Source organism: Schistocerca nitens, chromosome 3 (genome assembly GCF_023898315.1).
Source record: "Schistocerca nitens isolate TAMUIC-IGC-003100 chromosome 3, iqSchNite1.1, whole genome shotgun sequence".
Classification (NCBI taxonomy): domain Eukaryota; kingdom Metazoa; phylum Arthropoda; class Insecta; order Orthoptera; family Acrididae; genus Schistocerca; species Schistocerca nitens.
The window spans coordinates 363,741,355-363,757,366 of record NC_064616.1 but is presented as its reverse complement, the minus strand read 5'-3'; the positions used below and the strand labels follow the sequence as shown (position 1 = coordinate 363,757,366).

Genomic DNA, 16,012 nt, shown 5'->3' with positions numbered 1-16,012 from the left:
TTGAATTGGGTTTGGTTGTTAATAACAAATTTCATAAGAGAGTATATATACTGAGAAGCTACTGTGAATATCCCTAGATCCTTAAATAAATGTCTGCAGGATGATCTTGGGTGGACTCCAGCTATTATTCTGATTACACGCTTTTGTGCAATAAATACTTTATTCCTCAGTGATGAATTACCCCAAAATATGATGCCATATGAAAGCAATGAGTGAAAATAGGCGTAGTAAGCTAATTTACTAAGATGTTTATCACCAAAATTTGCAATGACCCTTATTGCATAAGTAGCTGAACTCAAACGTTTCAGCAGATCATCAATGTGTTTCTTCCAATTTAATCTCTCATCAATGGACACACCTAAAAATTTGCAATATTCTACCTTAGCTATATGCTTCTGATTAAGGTCTATATTTATTAATGACGTCATACCATTCACTGTACGGAACTGTATGTACTGTGTATTATCAAAATTCAGTGAGAGTCCGTTTACAAGGAACCACTTAGTAATTTTCTGAAAGACAGTATTGACAATTTCATCAGTTAATTCTTGAATGAGATTTTCACTCTGCAGCGGAGTGTGCGCTGATATGAAACTTCCTGGCAGATTAAAACTGTGTGCCCGACCGAGACTCGAACTCGGGACCTTTGCCTTTCGCGGGCAAGTGCTCACAGGAGAGCTTCTGTAAAGTTTGGAAGGTAGGAGACGAGGTACTGGTAGAAGTAAAGCTGTGAGTACCGGGCGTGAGTCGTGCTTCGGTAGCTCAGTTGGTAGAGCACTTGCCCGCGAAAGGCAAAGGTCCCGAGTTCAAGTCTCGGTCGGGCACACAGTTTTAATCTGCCAGGAAGTTTCAGTTAATTCTTGTTTGTCAGGTGTGATTACTATACTTGTATCATCAGCAAAGAGAACTAACTTTGCCTCTTCATGAATATAGAATGGCAAGTCATTAATATATAATAAGAACAACAAAGGACCCAAGACTGACCCTTGTGGAACCCCATTCTTGATAGTTCCCCAGTTTGAGGAATGTGCTGATCTTTGCATGTTACGAGAACTACTTATTTCGACTTTCTGCACTCTTCCAGTTAGGTACGAATTAAACCATTTGTGCACTGTCCCACTCATGCCACAATACTTGAGCTTGTCTAGCAGAATTTCATGATTTACACAATCAAAAGCCTTTGAGAGATCACAAAAAATCCCAATGGGTGGTGTTCGGTTATTCAGATCATTCAAAATTTGACTGGTGAAAGCATATATGGCATTTTCTGTTGAAAAACCTTTCTGGAAACCAAACTGACATTTTGTTAGTACTTCATTTTTACAGATATGTGAAGCTACTCTTGAATACATTACTTTCTCAAAAATTTTGGATAAAGCTGTTAGAAGGGAGATTGGACGGTAATTGTTGACATCAGATCTATCCCCCTTTTTATGCAAAGGTATAACAATAGCATATTTCAGTCTATCAGGGAAAATGCCCTGTTCCAGAGAGCTATTACACAGGTGGCTGAGAATCTTACTTATCTGTTGAGAACAAGCTTTTAGTATTTTGCTGGAAATGCCATCAATTCCATGTGAGTTTTTGCTTTTAAGCAAGTTTATTATTTTCCTAATTTCAGAGGGAGAAGTGGGTGAGATTTCAATTGTATCAAATTGCATAGGTATGGCCTCTTCCATTAACAGCCTAGCATCTTCTAATGAACACCTGGATCCTACTATATCCACAACATTTAGAAAATGATTATTAAAAATATTTTCAACTTCTGACTTTTTGTTCGTAAAGTTTTCATTCAATTTGATGGTAATACTGTCTTCCTCTGCTCTTGGTTGACCTGTTTCTCTTTTAATAATATTCCAAATTGTTTTAATTTTATTATCAGAGTTGCTGATTTCAGACATGATACACATACTCCTGGATTTTTTAATAACTTTTCTTACTATAACACAGTAGTTTTTATAATTTTTGATAGTTTCTGGGTCACTACTCTTTCTTGCTGTCAGATACATTTCCCTTTTCCGGTTACAAGATATTTTTATACCCTTAGTAAGCCATGGTTTGTTACAAGGTTTCTTACGAGTATATTTAACTATTTTCTTGGGGAAGCAGTTTTCAAATGCATTTACAAAAATGTCATGAAATAAATTATATTTTAAATTGGCATCAGGTTCACGGTACACCTCATCCCAGTCTAACTGCTGTAGGCTTTCCCTGAAATTTGCAATTGTTAAATCGTTGACTGGACGTACTACTTTGGAGGTCTGTTTAGTATTGCTGAATGGAGCTATGTCATATATTGTAACTAGCTGTGCACCATGATCAGAAAGACCATTCTCAACAGGCTGAGCATTTATCTGGTTAAACTTATCTTGGTCTATAAAGAAGTTATCTATCAGTGAGCTGCTATCCTTTACCACCCGAGTAGGAAAATCAATAACGGGTGTCAAATTGAAAGAACCGAGTAATACTTCAAGGTCATTTTTCCTATTACCCTCTTTCAGAGAATCTACATTGAAGTCCCCACAAATAATAATTTGCTTCCCCCTGTCTGACAGATAGCACAACAAGGAGTCCAAATTTTTCAGAAATAAATGAAAATTTCCTGATGGGGACCTATATACAGTTACAATTATAAATGTGCCTTTATTTAATTTAAGCTCACAGGCACATGCTTCTATATGTTTCTCTACACAAAAGTTTTTTGTTTCTATACTTTTTGCACAATGATAACTTTTGACATATATGGCAACTCCTCCTTTCCCCATATTTTCTCTCATTACATGTGCAGAGAGCTTATATCCACTTACATTTACCTTATCCATATCAGTAACAATGTGATGCTCAGACAGGCATAGTATATCTATTTCATTCTCAGCTCCAAAATCTTCTTAACAAACCAGAAGCTCATCTACTTTATTCTTTAAACTCCTAATATTTTGATGAAATATACTTACATTATTTTTAATTATACTTTTATGAGAACCTTTCCTTATTCTAACATTTGCAGTACTCTGTCTGAGTTTCTCATTGTGCTTAGGCCTAGTTCCTATACCAGTGGTCACATGGTGTTCAGAGAGGCAGATTATGTCAACTGGGTTGGGTGACTAATTCATCAATGCAATTACCTAGGACTGAGATACAACTTGGTGGAGATAAAATTTCTGGTGATTGGTGAAAATTTATAATTGACAGCTGTGATTGGTGATCCAATGTGCTAGAATTCTGCTGTTTAATTTCTTTCCTAAACTGAAGATTTGTTTCAATCCTAACCTCTCGTAGAACTTGACATCTTTCTGTCTTACCTATCCTAAAAAAGGTGCTGCTCCAACACCTGTAACCACTGGTATTTTACCATTCATGGCAGTGCCTCCCCCCCTTAAATTTCCTGCTATTACCCCAGCCAGTTTCCCCTTCCCTTTCCTGTTGAGATGTAGGCCGTGCCTGGTCTAGTCCCACCTACTGAGATAATCAACAGAAACCACACCAATATGAGCCCCCACACCCAACCCAAGCAGCCGTTCCAACTCCAAATTAACTCTCCCAACAGAAGAGTTCAAATGAGGCCGGTCATGGCGTCTCAGGACAGATACAAATTCAAGATTGGTGTGTCTCGATGCCGACGCAATCTTTACCAGGTCACACACTATACTGTACCCAGGATCTCTGTCGATGCTGTTCCCTGGCCCTCCCACAATAACCACGGTGTCTTCCCTGGTAAATCCTTTACAGAGTGAACTTAAATCCTCTGTCACCTGATCCAGACTAGCACTTGGTTTGAAAAAATTTGTGACCTGGTATTCTGGTCCTAATTCCTCCTGCAGAAGTTGGCCTACACCTCTGGCATGAGAACTGCCTAACAACAAAACTTTCTTCCTTTTCGATGACTTTCCTACATTCTTTTTCAATTTCCTATTGAAAGTTTGTTGTGTCCTGTCTGCACCTACCTCTGCTTGAGGCTCATCAGTTTCTAACTGAAGCAACAGGTCAAACTTATTTTTGACATTCACCACAAAACTGTCAGACTTAGTTCTAGGCCTGTTCCTTCTGCTACCTGTTGCCACTTCCCACCTCTCTTTGCCCTTCTCCCTCCTTAACCTAGCCTGATCTAGCTCAGCCTGAAGGGCAGCACTTTTCCCCTCCTGTTCCACTATCTTCCTATCTCTGCTGCAAATCCTACATAACCACTGATGAGCCTGATCCACTTTCCCAACACCCACGCCACTGCAGTCCCCCCAGTGAAAAAAACTACTGCATCCATCACACCAAACCCCGGAACTAACAATTCTACGGCAAGTCAGGCACTTCTCACTCATGGCAAAAATAATACTTTATCTAGAATAAATCAAATTACCGAAAATCAAAAAAGACGTTACAAGAATTAAGCCTATTCACAAATGTATATAAGCAAGTTTCTGATTTAAAATTCCGCTGTTTTCCTGAGATCTGTATTAAAACAATGAAGGTATATGCTATTTATTATATATTTCACTCGATGGAATGAAAAAAAAAAGGACAATTAAACGAGATAGCCTACTTTAACTTTGATTCTCCAAAAATGTTACGATAATTAGGCCTATAAACAAATGTATATAAGCAAGTTTCTGATATAAAGTTACGCTGTTTTTCTGAAATCTGTATTAAAACAATGAAGTTATTCGCTATTTACGGTAGTTTACTTATTTGTTACCGAGAAACTAGTTAAATTACCGTGAAACAAGAAATAAACACGTTTACAAAATTTAAGTCTAAGCGCGACTTCGTGAAGTTACGATCTTTTCGTGTTTTCTGAAAAAATACGCAAAGGAAAGTCAAACCTTTAACGGCAAGACTAAACGATACACTAAGGCACGTATTTAATTTGTTGTCGGCGTTAAACTAAATTATATTCCTGTCTAAATCACTTAACTTTCTGGAAATGGTTTCTGGCGTCATTTACTCGGCGGCCATCTTCAAGGCAGAGGGTTCAATGACGCCGGAACTTAGTAGTTCATAAATCTGATTTTTAAGGTCGAAGAGGCGCTCGGGACAAAGTCAACATGGTTTACTGGAGATCGGGGGACCTGGCGTGAGGCGAAGCTTGTGAACCGTGCCGTTGGTGACGACGGAAATGTTGCTGGCGGCACGGGAGGCGGTTTGTTTACAATGTGTGGCGGGCGGAGCAGGCGAGATGTTCAAATGGTTCAAATGGCTCTGAGCACTATGGGACTTAACAGCTGTGGTCATCAGTCCCCTAGAACTTAGAACTACTTAAACCTAACTAACCTAAGGCCATCACACACATCCATGCCCGAGGCAGGATCCGAACCTGCGACCGTAGCAAGGCGAGATGTGGTCGTGGTGTTCGGAGCCACTCAGCGGATCCGACGGGAACCGAGGCTGCAAAGTGTACCAGGAGTCAATGCGAATGATGACCGCTGGCCGGAAGCAGTGGCACCATGGTCGGGTGAGTTCGTTAGCCGTTAATGGGTCCATTGTCTGAGCGCGCGGCCTGTGGCAGCACAGTTGCGGGCGAAACGCTTGGCGCGAGTGTACTGTTTGTGTTGTCAGTGGCGGTCTCACGGCGGCGCGCAAGAGTGTAAGTTGCATAGGTTGAGGTGCTGTCTGCGAGGGGCGAGGTAGGAGCCATCTGATCGGGAACACGTGATGCTCGTCACGCATGCGCACTTGTGTCCAGCTGTGTGTCAAATGCTGCCGTTTTAGGATGGTTTGGCTCTGCAGAACTGTCAGTACACGTTATGGCAGTCTTGATAGCACAGTTGCGAGGGGTAGTGGAAGGTAAACACATGGGGGCTCGATTGCTGGGATTGCAAGCAGATTCGGCACACTTACTGTCCTTGCTGTAGTGTAATTCCTTTGCTGCATCAGAGAGCTGGAGCTGTGTTTCGTGGAGCCGGAGGGAGAGCTCAAAGTATTCCTTGCGTAGGTGAGCGATGTGTTCAAGCTCGACAAGGCACTTGTGCGTGGTTTCTTGTAACGTCGTCGATAGAGACGAGCATGTACGGATGAGATGAGCCCAGACTGATGTGTCACAGGCGGGGGCTTGCTCGATGGAGCACAGGGGAAGTGAGTCTTTATCAAAGACGGTGTTTCGCATTAGGTCCAGTGAAAGTTTGTGGTGTCCCAAGAAGTCAATGCCTAATATAGGTTCGTCAATTTCGCACACTAAAAAAGTCCACTCGAGTTTTCAGTTTGCGGAGAGTGAGATGTGGGAAGTTGAACCTGAGCATTCTAGTTTAGTTCAATTCACGGCTTGCAGTGAAGTATGATGAGGGCGGATGTTCGATGACGCTAAGGACGTAGGCAGCAGCGAAACATCGGTGCCTGTGTCCACTAGGAAAAGGTATCCCGAAGAAATGTCTAACAAAGTCGTCCGCAATTATCTGATCGTTCCCAGACAGAATGGAGCACGGGGGGGGGGGGGGGGGGGCTGTCATGTGCACAGGAGGCAGCACCTGGACCTACCTTCGATTGGCGTTTGGGAAGTAGCAGGGTGGTCTGCAGTTCCGTGCCGCCTCACCAAACCGTGTGTGGAAGTAACAGTACGGGTAGTGCAGTTGCATTTCCTGCTGAAGGTTCGTTGTCAGTGGCGGTGGCCACAGCAGGTTCGGTTGCAGAAGGGGGCGTGCCCGTGGGCAGAGCCGGTGACGTCGCAGTTGCTTGTTTACTGCGAGCGGAACGGTCGGCACAGTACGGCCCCGGCCGCGTCCGGACGCAGGGCGATGAGCCTGAACCTGAGATTTGTCAAGTAGGCAGTGGCTGGCGAAATAGAGCAGTAATGCATCCTGTAGCTTGTCAGCAATTGTCATCCTTTGCTCGACAGGTTCAGGAGACATTTGAGCCAGATCAAAGCGGATGTGAGGAGATAGTTTATCTGACCAGATGGCGGGGAGAGCTGTGTCAGAGTAGATCAGTGCTGACCAGGGCACGTAGCCATCTCCAGAGCTGGGAAGGTTTGTCATTGCGTAGTTGCTAGACGTGGAGCATTTGCCGTACTGCTGCCTCAGTTGAGAGTGCAAGCCGGCATAGAACTCTTTTTGGCTAGAGTGTACCGGGTAGATGTGTCCAGGGTGTCGACCAGGTCAGCAATCAAGTCGTCCTGGTCGGCAGGTGGATGATTAGGCACAGAAACCTGGTTGACTCGTCGAGTTTGTAATGGTCGAACACTTCGTCCACAATTTTGAACCAGGTTGTTGCTCTGTCGGAATTAAACGGCGGCAGCGTCGGTAAGCTTTGTAGAATGTTCGGAAGAACAGGTTGAGTTGAGTTCCTTGGGGCACTGCCTGAATCGAGCTGTTGCTGTAGTATTCCAGGAGAGTGTGCCTCCATGGGATGTTGCAATGACGGCTGTTTGGGTGGCAGCGTGAAGGTGACACGTTGTGGTTGAGCACAATCCGTCACGACGTGGACGGCCGACACGGGTGAGACACCGTAATGTGTTGATTGCGGTTTCGGAAGCTCAACACGTTGTGGGTGTGTTCAGATTGACGTGTCGCGGAAGACCAACGCAGATGAGGCACCGAGATGTGCCAAGAATGGTAGCAGAAGCTCAACTGGAGCCAGCGGGGTGGGGGGTGGGGGCGACAGGTGAGAAAAGTTCAAAGTTTGAGAACACGTGTTAGTTCACAGAAAGCTCGACATATGATCAGAGCCGGGGCCACCTGTGTTGCAGGGAGACTGCGGAGGTGCGGGCTGTCCAGAAGCCCTGTGCGGGAAATGATGTCAAACGTGGGACGGAATGTGTGAATGTTCAGTGTTCATAGTCACTCCACTCAAAACGGTGTGCGGATAAGGTGAATGTCGTGGCACAAAACACTGAGGCATAGCAGTGGGACAGAAGTGGAGGTCAGGCACAGATAACAAGTTATTGTTCCTGTTGCAGGCTGAGGTATCTGAGTAGGGAGGCATGTGCTGATGCTGAACCGAGGCAGGCGCGGGCATGGTCGGTTGCTGAGGAGGTAGACCTGTGAATGAAGCAGTTCCGGCCACGTGGCAGGTATCCACGTGGTGCTGCATTGATTGCGGGGTGGCAAATCGTTGTCCTGGTGGTAGTAGGTTGTCCAGCGAAGCATTTGCAGAAATTGGCAATGGTCCCACACTGCACGGAGATCCGTAAGAGGTAACTGCACAGTCGATGAGGGAGGGCACATGTGGCGGGAACAAAGGCGTTTGATAGCCGGAGTCATGCGCACTGCTAACCTCACTTATTGTTGCAGGCTCGAAAACGTCCAGCGAAATTGGCAGAATGATCGAGTGAGAGGCACGTACAACACGTGTTAGTTTCATACCACAGTAAACAACAACAGGGTCCCAGAAGCATTCACAGGCATGTATATCCATATTACAATGGCTTGAAAAATATAAGGACAAAAGTAACTTTTGCATGATGTGTCACTGCCAAGTAACATAGTTCAGTGAAACTACACATAGAAAATAATACTTGAATGTAGTACAGAAGGTAACTGAAATAAATACATTATGACAAACAGAAATGATGCTTTCATTTAAAGACAATAATTACTTTAAGTCATCATGATTTATGATGGTCCCCTGGATATTACAAATGGCAGGACGTTTATTAATAGAGTGTGAGATCACTAAGGATGGCAACATGCTCTCGTGTTGGTCATTAAGTTGGTAAGGAGTTCTTGTGGTAGGGTGTCCCATTCCTCCATCAGTATGGCTGACAGTAGCTGGAGGACCATTAGTGCATATAGCCATGCTGCAATGTGTGTTTCAACACACTCATTGGGACTTAAGTCTGGAAAACAGGCAGATCAGTCCATTCCCCAAATATCCTTGCCTTCCAAGAGCTGCTCTACCTGCGCTGTTCAATGTGGTCACGCATCATCATCCATAAAAATGAAGTCATGGTCGAATACCAAACATTGGGAAGGAGAAAAGTGTCACATTGATGTTGACTGATGAGTGTACTGTGTTCAAAGATTTGAAGAGAATATGCCCTTGCAAAATTGTGCGTCCCTAAATCCTGACAACTAGATCACCAAAATTATAATATCAGGCAATGTTGTAGGGGTGCATTAGTAATCCCACCATGAGGCCACACATAATGCACCCAGGAACATAGTCGAACAAGATCATTTTGGTTGTCTAGATGTTATGGTGTGGAGAACCATAATGTTGCATGTGTGCTGCCTCCAAATCTTTGAACAGTACATTTACAGGTCAGTATCATTGGGAAACTACTCCTCCCAGCTGTTTGTCTTTTCAAGACTGCATTTGGCCCTGACTCCATTTTTATAGATGAAAATTCACAGCTGCATTGAACACTGCAGGTGCAAGGCATCTGGGAAAGAGAAGATATTTGGAAAATGGTCTGGCCTGTCTATTCCCCTGCCTTAATTCCCATCTAGCATGAGAGGGTGTGTTGGGGAGATATACTGCCAGCACATCCACATGCACCAACTACCATCCTGTAATTGTCAACTGTGCTGGAAAATGGAAAGCCCTACTGGAAGACTATGTGCCAAACTTGTGGGCAGCATGGGGGCACATTGCTGAGCATGCATTGCCATCCATGGTGATGGCAAGAGACTTTTACTGCCTTTTGTAATGTACAGAGTTCCACTTTAAACTCTGAATATATAAATATCAATTATGATGGTCACTTAACAATTCTGTAAAATTGCCTTTCTTAAAAAACACATTAAATACTGAACTAAAATCAATGTAATTGAATCTCCTAACTGGGCAAAAACTTTACACCATAACGAGAACATGAGTTTCATTCTTCAACTTAACAACTATTCCTGAATGAAGTGTGTGGGTCCCACCCGCCCCCCCCCCTTTCTTCTGGGGGAAGGGAGGGGGGGCAGGTGCACTGTCAATACCACACTGACTCACAGAAGGGAAAAAAATTTACAACACCAAAGATTGTAAGCAATGAAATGTGCCACATGCAAGGAACAAACAGTTAATTACTATTATCTACAAATACTGTCCTTACCTTTCTTTTATTCTACAAAATATGGCTAGTGTGTGATCATAGTGCACAAAAATATCCCACAGAACACTGAGGTGATAAATTATCTGTAGTGCACCCACCCCGTAATTAAGTTAGGCTGATATGTGGCAATCTGTTCAAGAGTCTGAATGTGATCTAAGTAAAAGATGGATTTATGTGATAGTCCGATGTGGATATGTGTTAAGCATCTTCATAAAGCAAAGGAGCCAAAACAGCGTTAAAGGAACAGGCCACATGGTAAGCATATTCAGAAAAATTAAAACATTGCTGTTGTAGACACACTCACAACACTACAGTATATCATGTTATATTGAATACTTATCTGTCCTTTTGTACACCTGTGTGTTTTCATGTATTTTGAGATCTGTCACAAATCTGACATTGTTTTCTCTCTGCCTTGCTGTTGCCATGGCAAATGCACATGTATTTCCATAAGCTATGACTGGATAAAAATCTTCCCCAAACACTGCACAACACTACACATTTGATCCACATGAACCAAAATAATCTACAAAATACGCCACTTGTATCACAATGTTCTCATTTTCTGGGTGTAACCTCAGTCGTCATTGGCTGACTGCGAAATGGAGCAAATATCTTTGGGATGGAATGTATATTAGGTCGGGGAAATAAACATTCACGTCCAAATATCATAGTCACAGATACGCAAAACGTAAATGTAGGTGGATATAAGCTTTCAGCACACTTAGACACTATGAAGAGAGGATTTTTATTGTTTGTTTTGGTTTTAGGGCGCAAAGCTGCTATGGTCATTAGCGCCCGGTCCGTGACTTAGTAAACAGTAAAAACCGAAAATGGAAACCAGCAGAAATGGGAACGAAACTCAAAAAATTGGAGAAACTAAAAGCAGAAGGAAGGAAAGTTTAAAAATCCACTACAGAAAAGGGTTGGTTGTCCCCAAAAAAGCTTCAAATGACTGACGTCATTTCACTTGCACTAAAACTCCAAGAACGCGATCGGCCAAGCGCGTGTCATCTTCTAAAATGGACGATATATCAGGCGACAGCTGTAGACGGGCGCGTAACTGAGTAAAATAGGGGCACTCAATTAAAAGGTGTCTTACCGTCCACAGCTGAGAGCAGTGGGGACAGAGTGGGGAGGATCGCCGCTTAAAAGATGTCGATGGCTAAAAAAGACAGTGCCCTATCCTGAGTCTATCGAAAATTACCTCCTCCCGACGACGCGTTCGGGAGGAAGAGGTCCAAGCACAGGAAGAGCTTTCACATCCCGCAATTTATTATGGGGAAGTGTCGACCAATGTGCATGCCAGAAAAGAACACGACGACATAAAACACTCCGTAGATCGGCGAAGGGAATCTTGCAAATAGCTGGCCGAAGAAGAGACTGCAGGCTTGGCCGGTATATCAGCCGCCTCATTTCCACAGATACCAACGTGTCCTGGGATCCAGAGGAACGCCACCGAGACGGCCCCCAAGTGGAGCAAGCGTAGGCAGTCCTGAATCCGGTGCACCAGAGGGTGGACAGGGTAAAGAGCTTGGAGACTGAGGAGAGAGCTGAGAATCTGAACAGATAACATACTGTATCCGCTGATGGCGTGGATGTATTGGACAGCCTGGAGAACAGCGTAAAGCTCCGCAGTATAAACCGAACACTGGTCAGGAAGCCGAAATTTATTTGGGGTGTCGCCAACAATATAGGCACTCCTTACACCTAACTATGTTTTCGAGCCATCAGAGTAAATAAATGCGGCTTCCTTAATTTGTGCACAGAGCAGAAAATGCCCGACGATAAACAAGTGAAGGGGTACCATCAATGGGAAATTGACAGGTCACGGAGCAGGCAGATCCGGGGACGGAGCCAAGGCGGTGTTGTACCCCAAGTTGTCAAACTTTTCGGAAAGCGGAAGGAAAGAGAATGGAGCAGTTGACGGAAGCGGACTCCCGGTGGTGGTAGTAGGGAGGAAGGGCGGCCTGCATACCCTAAATCCAAGGAGACGTCGAAAAAAATGTCATGGGCCGGATTAGCAGGCATGGAAGACAAATGGCTAGCATAACGACTTAGGACAGCTCGCCGATCGGACAGCAGAGGTTCAGCAGTCTCAGCATAAAAGCTTTCCACAGGGCTGGTGTGAAATGCTCCAGACACTAAACGTAATCCACGGTGGTGGATAGAGTCGAGACGCCAAAAAACAGACGGCCGAGCAGGGGAGTAAACTATGCTTCCATAGTACAATTTCGAGCGCACTAAGGCGCGATAGAGGCGGAGTAGGACCACTCTGTCCGCTCCCCAGGAGGTACCATTCAGGACACGGAGGGTGTTGAGGGATCGCAGACAGCGAGCCGAAAGATAGGAAACGTGGGAGAACCAGCACAGTTTTCTGTCAAACGCAAGACCCAAGAATTTAGCGACGTCCGAAAACGGAAGGTTGACAGGTCCTAGATGTAAGGAGAGTGGAAGAAACTCCTTACGTCACCAAAAATTAACACAAACGGTCTTACTGGGAGAAAAACTGAAGCCGGTTTCGATGCTCCAAGAATAGAGGCGATCGAGAAATCCTTGTAGACGTCGTTCAAGAAGGCTGGTCCGTTGAGAGCTGTAGTAGATCGCAAAATCGTCCACAAAGAGGGATCCCGAGATATCAGGAAGGAGACAATCCATAATTGGATTTATGGCAATGGCAAACAGTACAACACTCAGCACGGAGCCCTGGGGCACCCCGTTTTCTTGGGAGAAAGTACGGGAGAGAGTAGTGTTCACCCGCACTCTAAATGTGCGCTCTGCCATAAATTCGCGAAGAAAAGGGGCAGCAGACCTCTAAAGCCCCAAGAGAACAGTGTGCGGAGGACGCCTGTCCTCCAACAGGTATCGTATGCTCTCCAGATCAAAAGATGCTGCTAGTGTTTGGCGTTTCCGGAGAAAATTGTTCATGATATAAGTGGAGAGATCAACAAGATGGTCAACTGCAGAACGATGCTTTCGGAATCCGCATTGGGCATGTGTTAAAAGACTGCGGGACTCCAGCCACCAAGCTAAACGGCAATTCACCATACACTCCAAAACCTTACATACACTACTCGTGAGAGAAATGGGGCGATAGCTAGAGGGGAGACGTTTGTCCTTTCCAGGTTTCGGAACAGGAACGACGATAGCTTCCCGCCACCGTCTGGGAAAAGTACTGTCGGTCCAAATTCGATTATAAATGCGAAGGAGGTAACACAGACTATGGTATGATAAATGCAGCAACATTTGGACGTGGACGCAACCCTGTCCTGGGGGGCGGAAGAGCGCGAAGAAGAGAGTGCGTGTTGGAGTTCCCGCATGGAGAAAACAGTATTATAGCTTTCGCTATTGAGAGGACAAAGCAAGAGGTCGCATTTCTGCTACTCGTTTCTTTGGGAGAAAGGCTGGCGGGTAATTTGAATAGCTCGAAATCCCAGCAAAGTGTTGACCCAATGAGTTAGAAATTGCGATTGGGCCCACTAAGGTGTCATGCGCAACAGTGCGCGCCTGATAACCGTCGAATTCGACTCGAAACTTCTGAGGAGGGAGTGAAGGTGTTAAAAGAGCTAGTAAAGAAGGCCCAGCTTGCCTTCTTGCTATCACAGATGACGCGACGGCATTGCGCACGTAACTGCTTATAGCGGATACAGTTTGCCAAAGTAGGGTGGTGGTGGAAAACGCAAAGAGCACGTCTCCACTCGCCTATTGCGTCACGGCACGCCTCATTCCACCAATGTACTGGGAGGCGCCGGGGCAAATCAGAGGTGCGATGTATTAAACGTTCTGCTGCTGTAGGAATAACTTCTGTAACTTGAGTGACCTAATCGTCGACGCTAGGAAAGTGACGGCCATCGAATGTTGATAGAGATGAAAAGAAAGTGTCCAATCGGCTTGGGCCAATTTCCAGCACCTTGGGCGCATAGACTGCAGTTATGGCTGCAATCAAAGGACACATGGAAGAGCGAACCATTCAAAGCACTGAGCTAGTTGAACAGTACTGACCAAAAGGTCCAAATGAAATTCGTCGTGGAGGTAGACAAAAATGTAGGTTCCCAAGTGTTGAGGCAAACAAGATCCGCTTGGTGGAAGAAGTCAATCAATAGAGAGTCTAGTGGACAAGGAAGCGAGACACCAAAAGCGTGTGGTGGGCATTGAAATCCCAAACCAGCAAATAGGGGGCAGGAGCTGGACATCAGCTATTGCTGTCAATGTCGACGATGGCATACACACACACACACACACACACACACACACACACACACACACACACACACAGACAGACAGACAGACAGAGAGAGAGAGGTGTATCCAGAAAGGGAAAGACGGACAGCAACAGCTTGGGAGTAACTGTTTAAGGGGATTGGGTGATAATGGGCAGTATCATGGAGAAGAGTCGTAAGTCCCCATGTGGTGGAGTGCCATCAACAGAGGGGAGATCAAATCGGACTGACTGAAAATGGGGGAAAACAAAGTGATCGTGGGTACGCAGCTTTGTTTTCTGAAGACAGAAGATGACTAGCGAGTAGGATCGTAAGAGGATCGACAATTTATCCTAATTGGCTCTAGTGCTGTGGATATTCCAATGGATAATGGACATAGGGTGGACAGAAAAGGGAAGAATTTTACCATGGTTGCTCTCAACTCAAAGACTGCTAAGAGGTGGCAGCAGACAGCGTGGAACAGCATTCAGCCAAAGGCAGAAGATCTTTATCCATAGGTTGTTCGGGGTCAGCTCCTCCCACCAACTATCAGCCGCCATCAGTGCACCTTGGCGACACATGACAGCCGAAGGCGGTTACTGCCAGGTTGCGCTGTAGATGAGACATGCCGTGGCAGAGGAGAAGAACTTTGTTTCTTGTGAGCCTTCTTGGAAACATGACGTTGAGATGTGGGAGGAATTGATGGTTGTGAAGTCAGGGGACGTAAAAAAATCTTCGTAAGTAGGCTCTTTTTTGCAAGTCCAGGTGTTTGATTTTGGGGCTCGTGATTTAGCAGGAGCTGATGCAGTGTGAGCCGTAGAGTGAGCAGGTGATAGTGGGGAGGTTGAACGTGCGATCTTTGGACTGGCTGATCTGACGACCGTGGCACTAAAGGTGAGATCACAAGTCTGCATGGCTACCTCTTTAGTAGGCTGAAGAGATGCAAGGACAATGCTGTGTTTACCTGCTGGAGGCACAGTGGGCTTTTGACTGGCGAATAACTTACGAGCAGCAAACGTAGACAACTTTTCCTTCACTCTGGTGACACTGATAGCAATGCGTAGGGTTGGGGGTGTAAGGGCGAACTGAAACTATCTCATAGCCCACTTTAATGTTCAATGGTAGTTTAACAATGTCAAATGTCAATAAGATATTACGGATTGGTACCCAAGTCCTTGTCAACCCTGTTACACGCTGGTCAGACAGGTAGTTTTGAATTTCGTCGTTTGACAGTGCATCGAGTGAGCGTGTATAAAAGGCCGCACTTTAAAGTGCGGTGCACCTCCCCCAGACACGGAAGATGTGTAGCAGTGAAGTTCGCAGCAATGTTTGTGCCTGGAGGGCACTGACTGTTTCTAACAAGGTGCCACTTCTTAATCGGGAACAAGACTTTACAGGACCTGCAATTGCGTCGACACCTTTCTGAATAATTAAAGGGTTGACTGGAGAAATCTTGACCTTTGACAGAGAAACAACAAGGAACTGTGGCACTGATTGAAGAATTGTCTGTGGCTGAGACTCATCTAACTTTCGCTTCTGAGCAGAAATTGTAGACAGAGGAAACCACTGCGCCACTGCGGAAGTATCCCCATGATTACCGGTGTCTCTGATGGCGCGCTCCTTCCTTGTGGTAGGGGGGTGGGAGGGGGGAGGGGTGGGTGGCGCCTCTCTGAGGGCACTCCACCTAAAATGATTGTTCAAACCTCAGGTGTCACCTCCCGAGAAATTGACGGAGGGACCAATCGGCACCTTTGGAAGGTACCAGCTCGGGTAATCATCCCTCCCTGGGCCTGGCCATTACCAGGTGGGTACATACGTGTCCTACCTGTCTGCCCAGGGTGGGGATTAC

The 16,012-nt window shown here is 45.2% G+C and overlaps 1 protein-coding gene across 1 annotated transcript in view; it reads left to right on the top strand.

Annotated features, from left to right (window-relative positions):
* LOC126249233 (uncharacterized transmembrane protein DDB_G0289901-like) overlaps positions 1-16,012 on the top strand; it is a 72,239-nt gene that overhangs the window by 8,065 nt on the left and 48,162 nt on the right. The gene's annotated exons all lie outside the window — the stretch shown is intronic.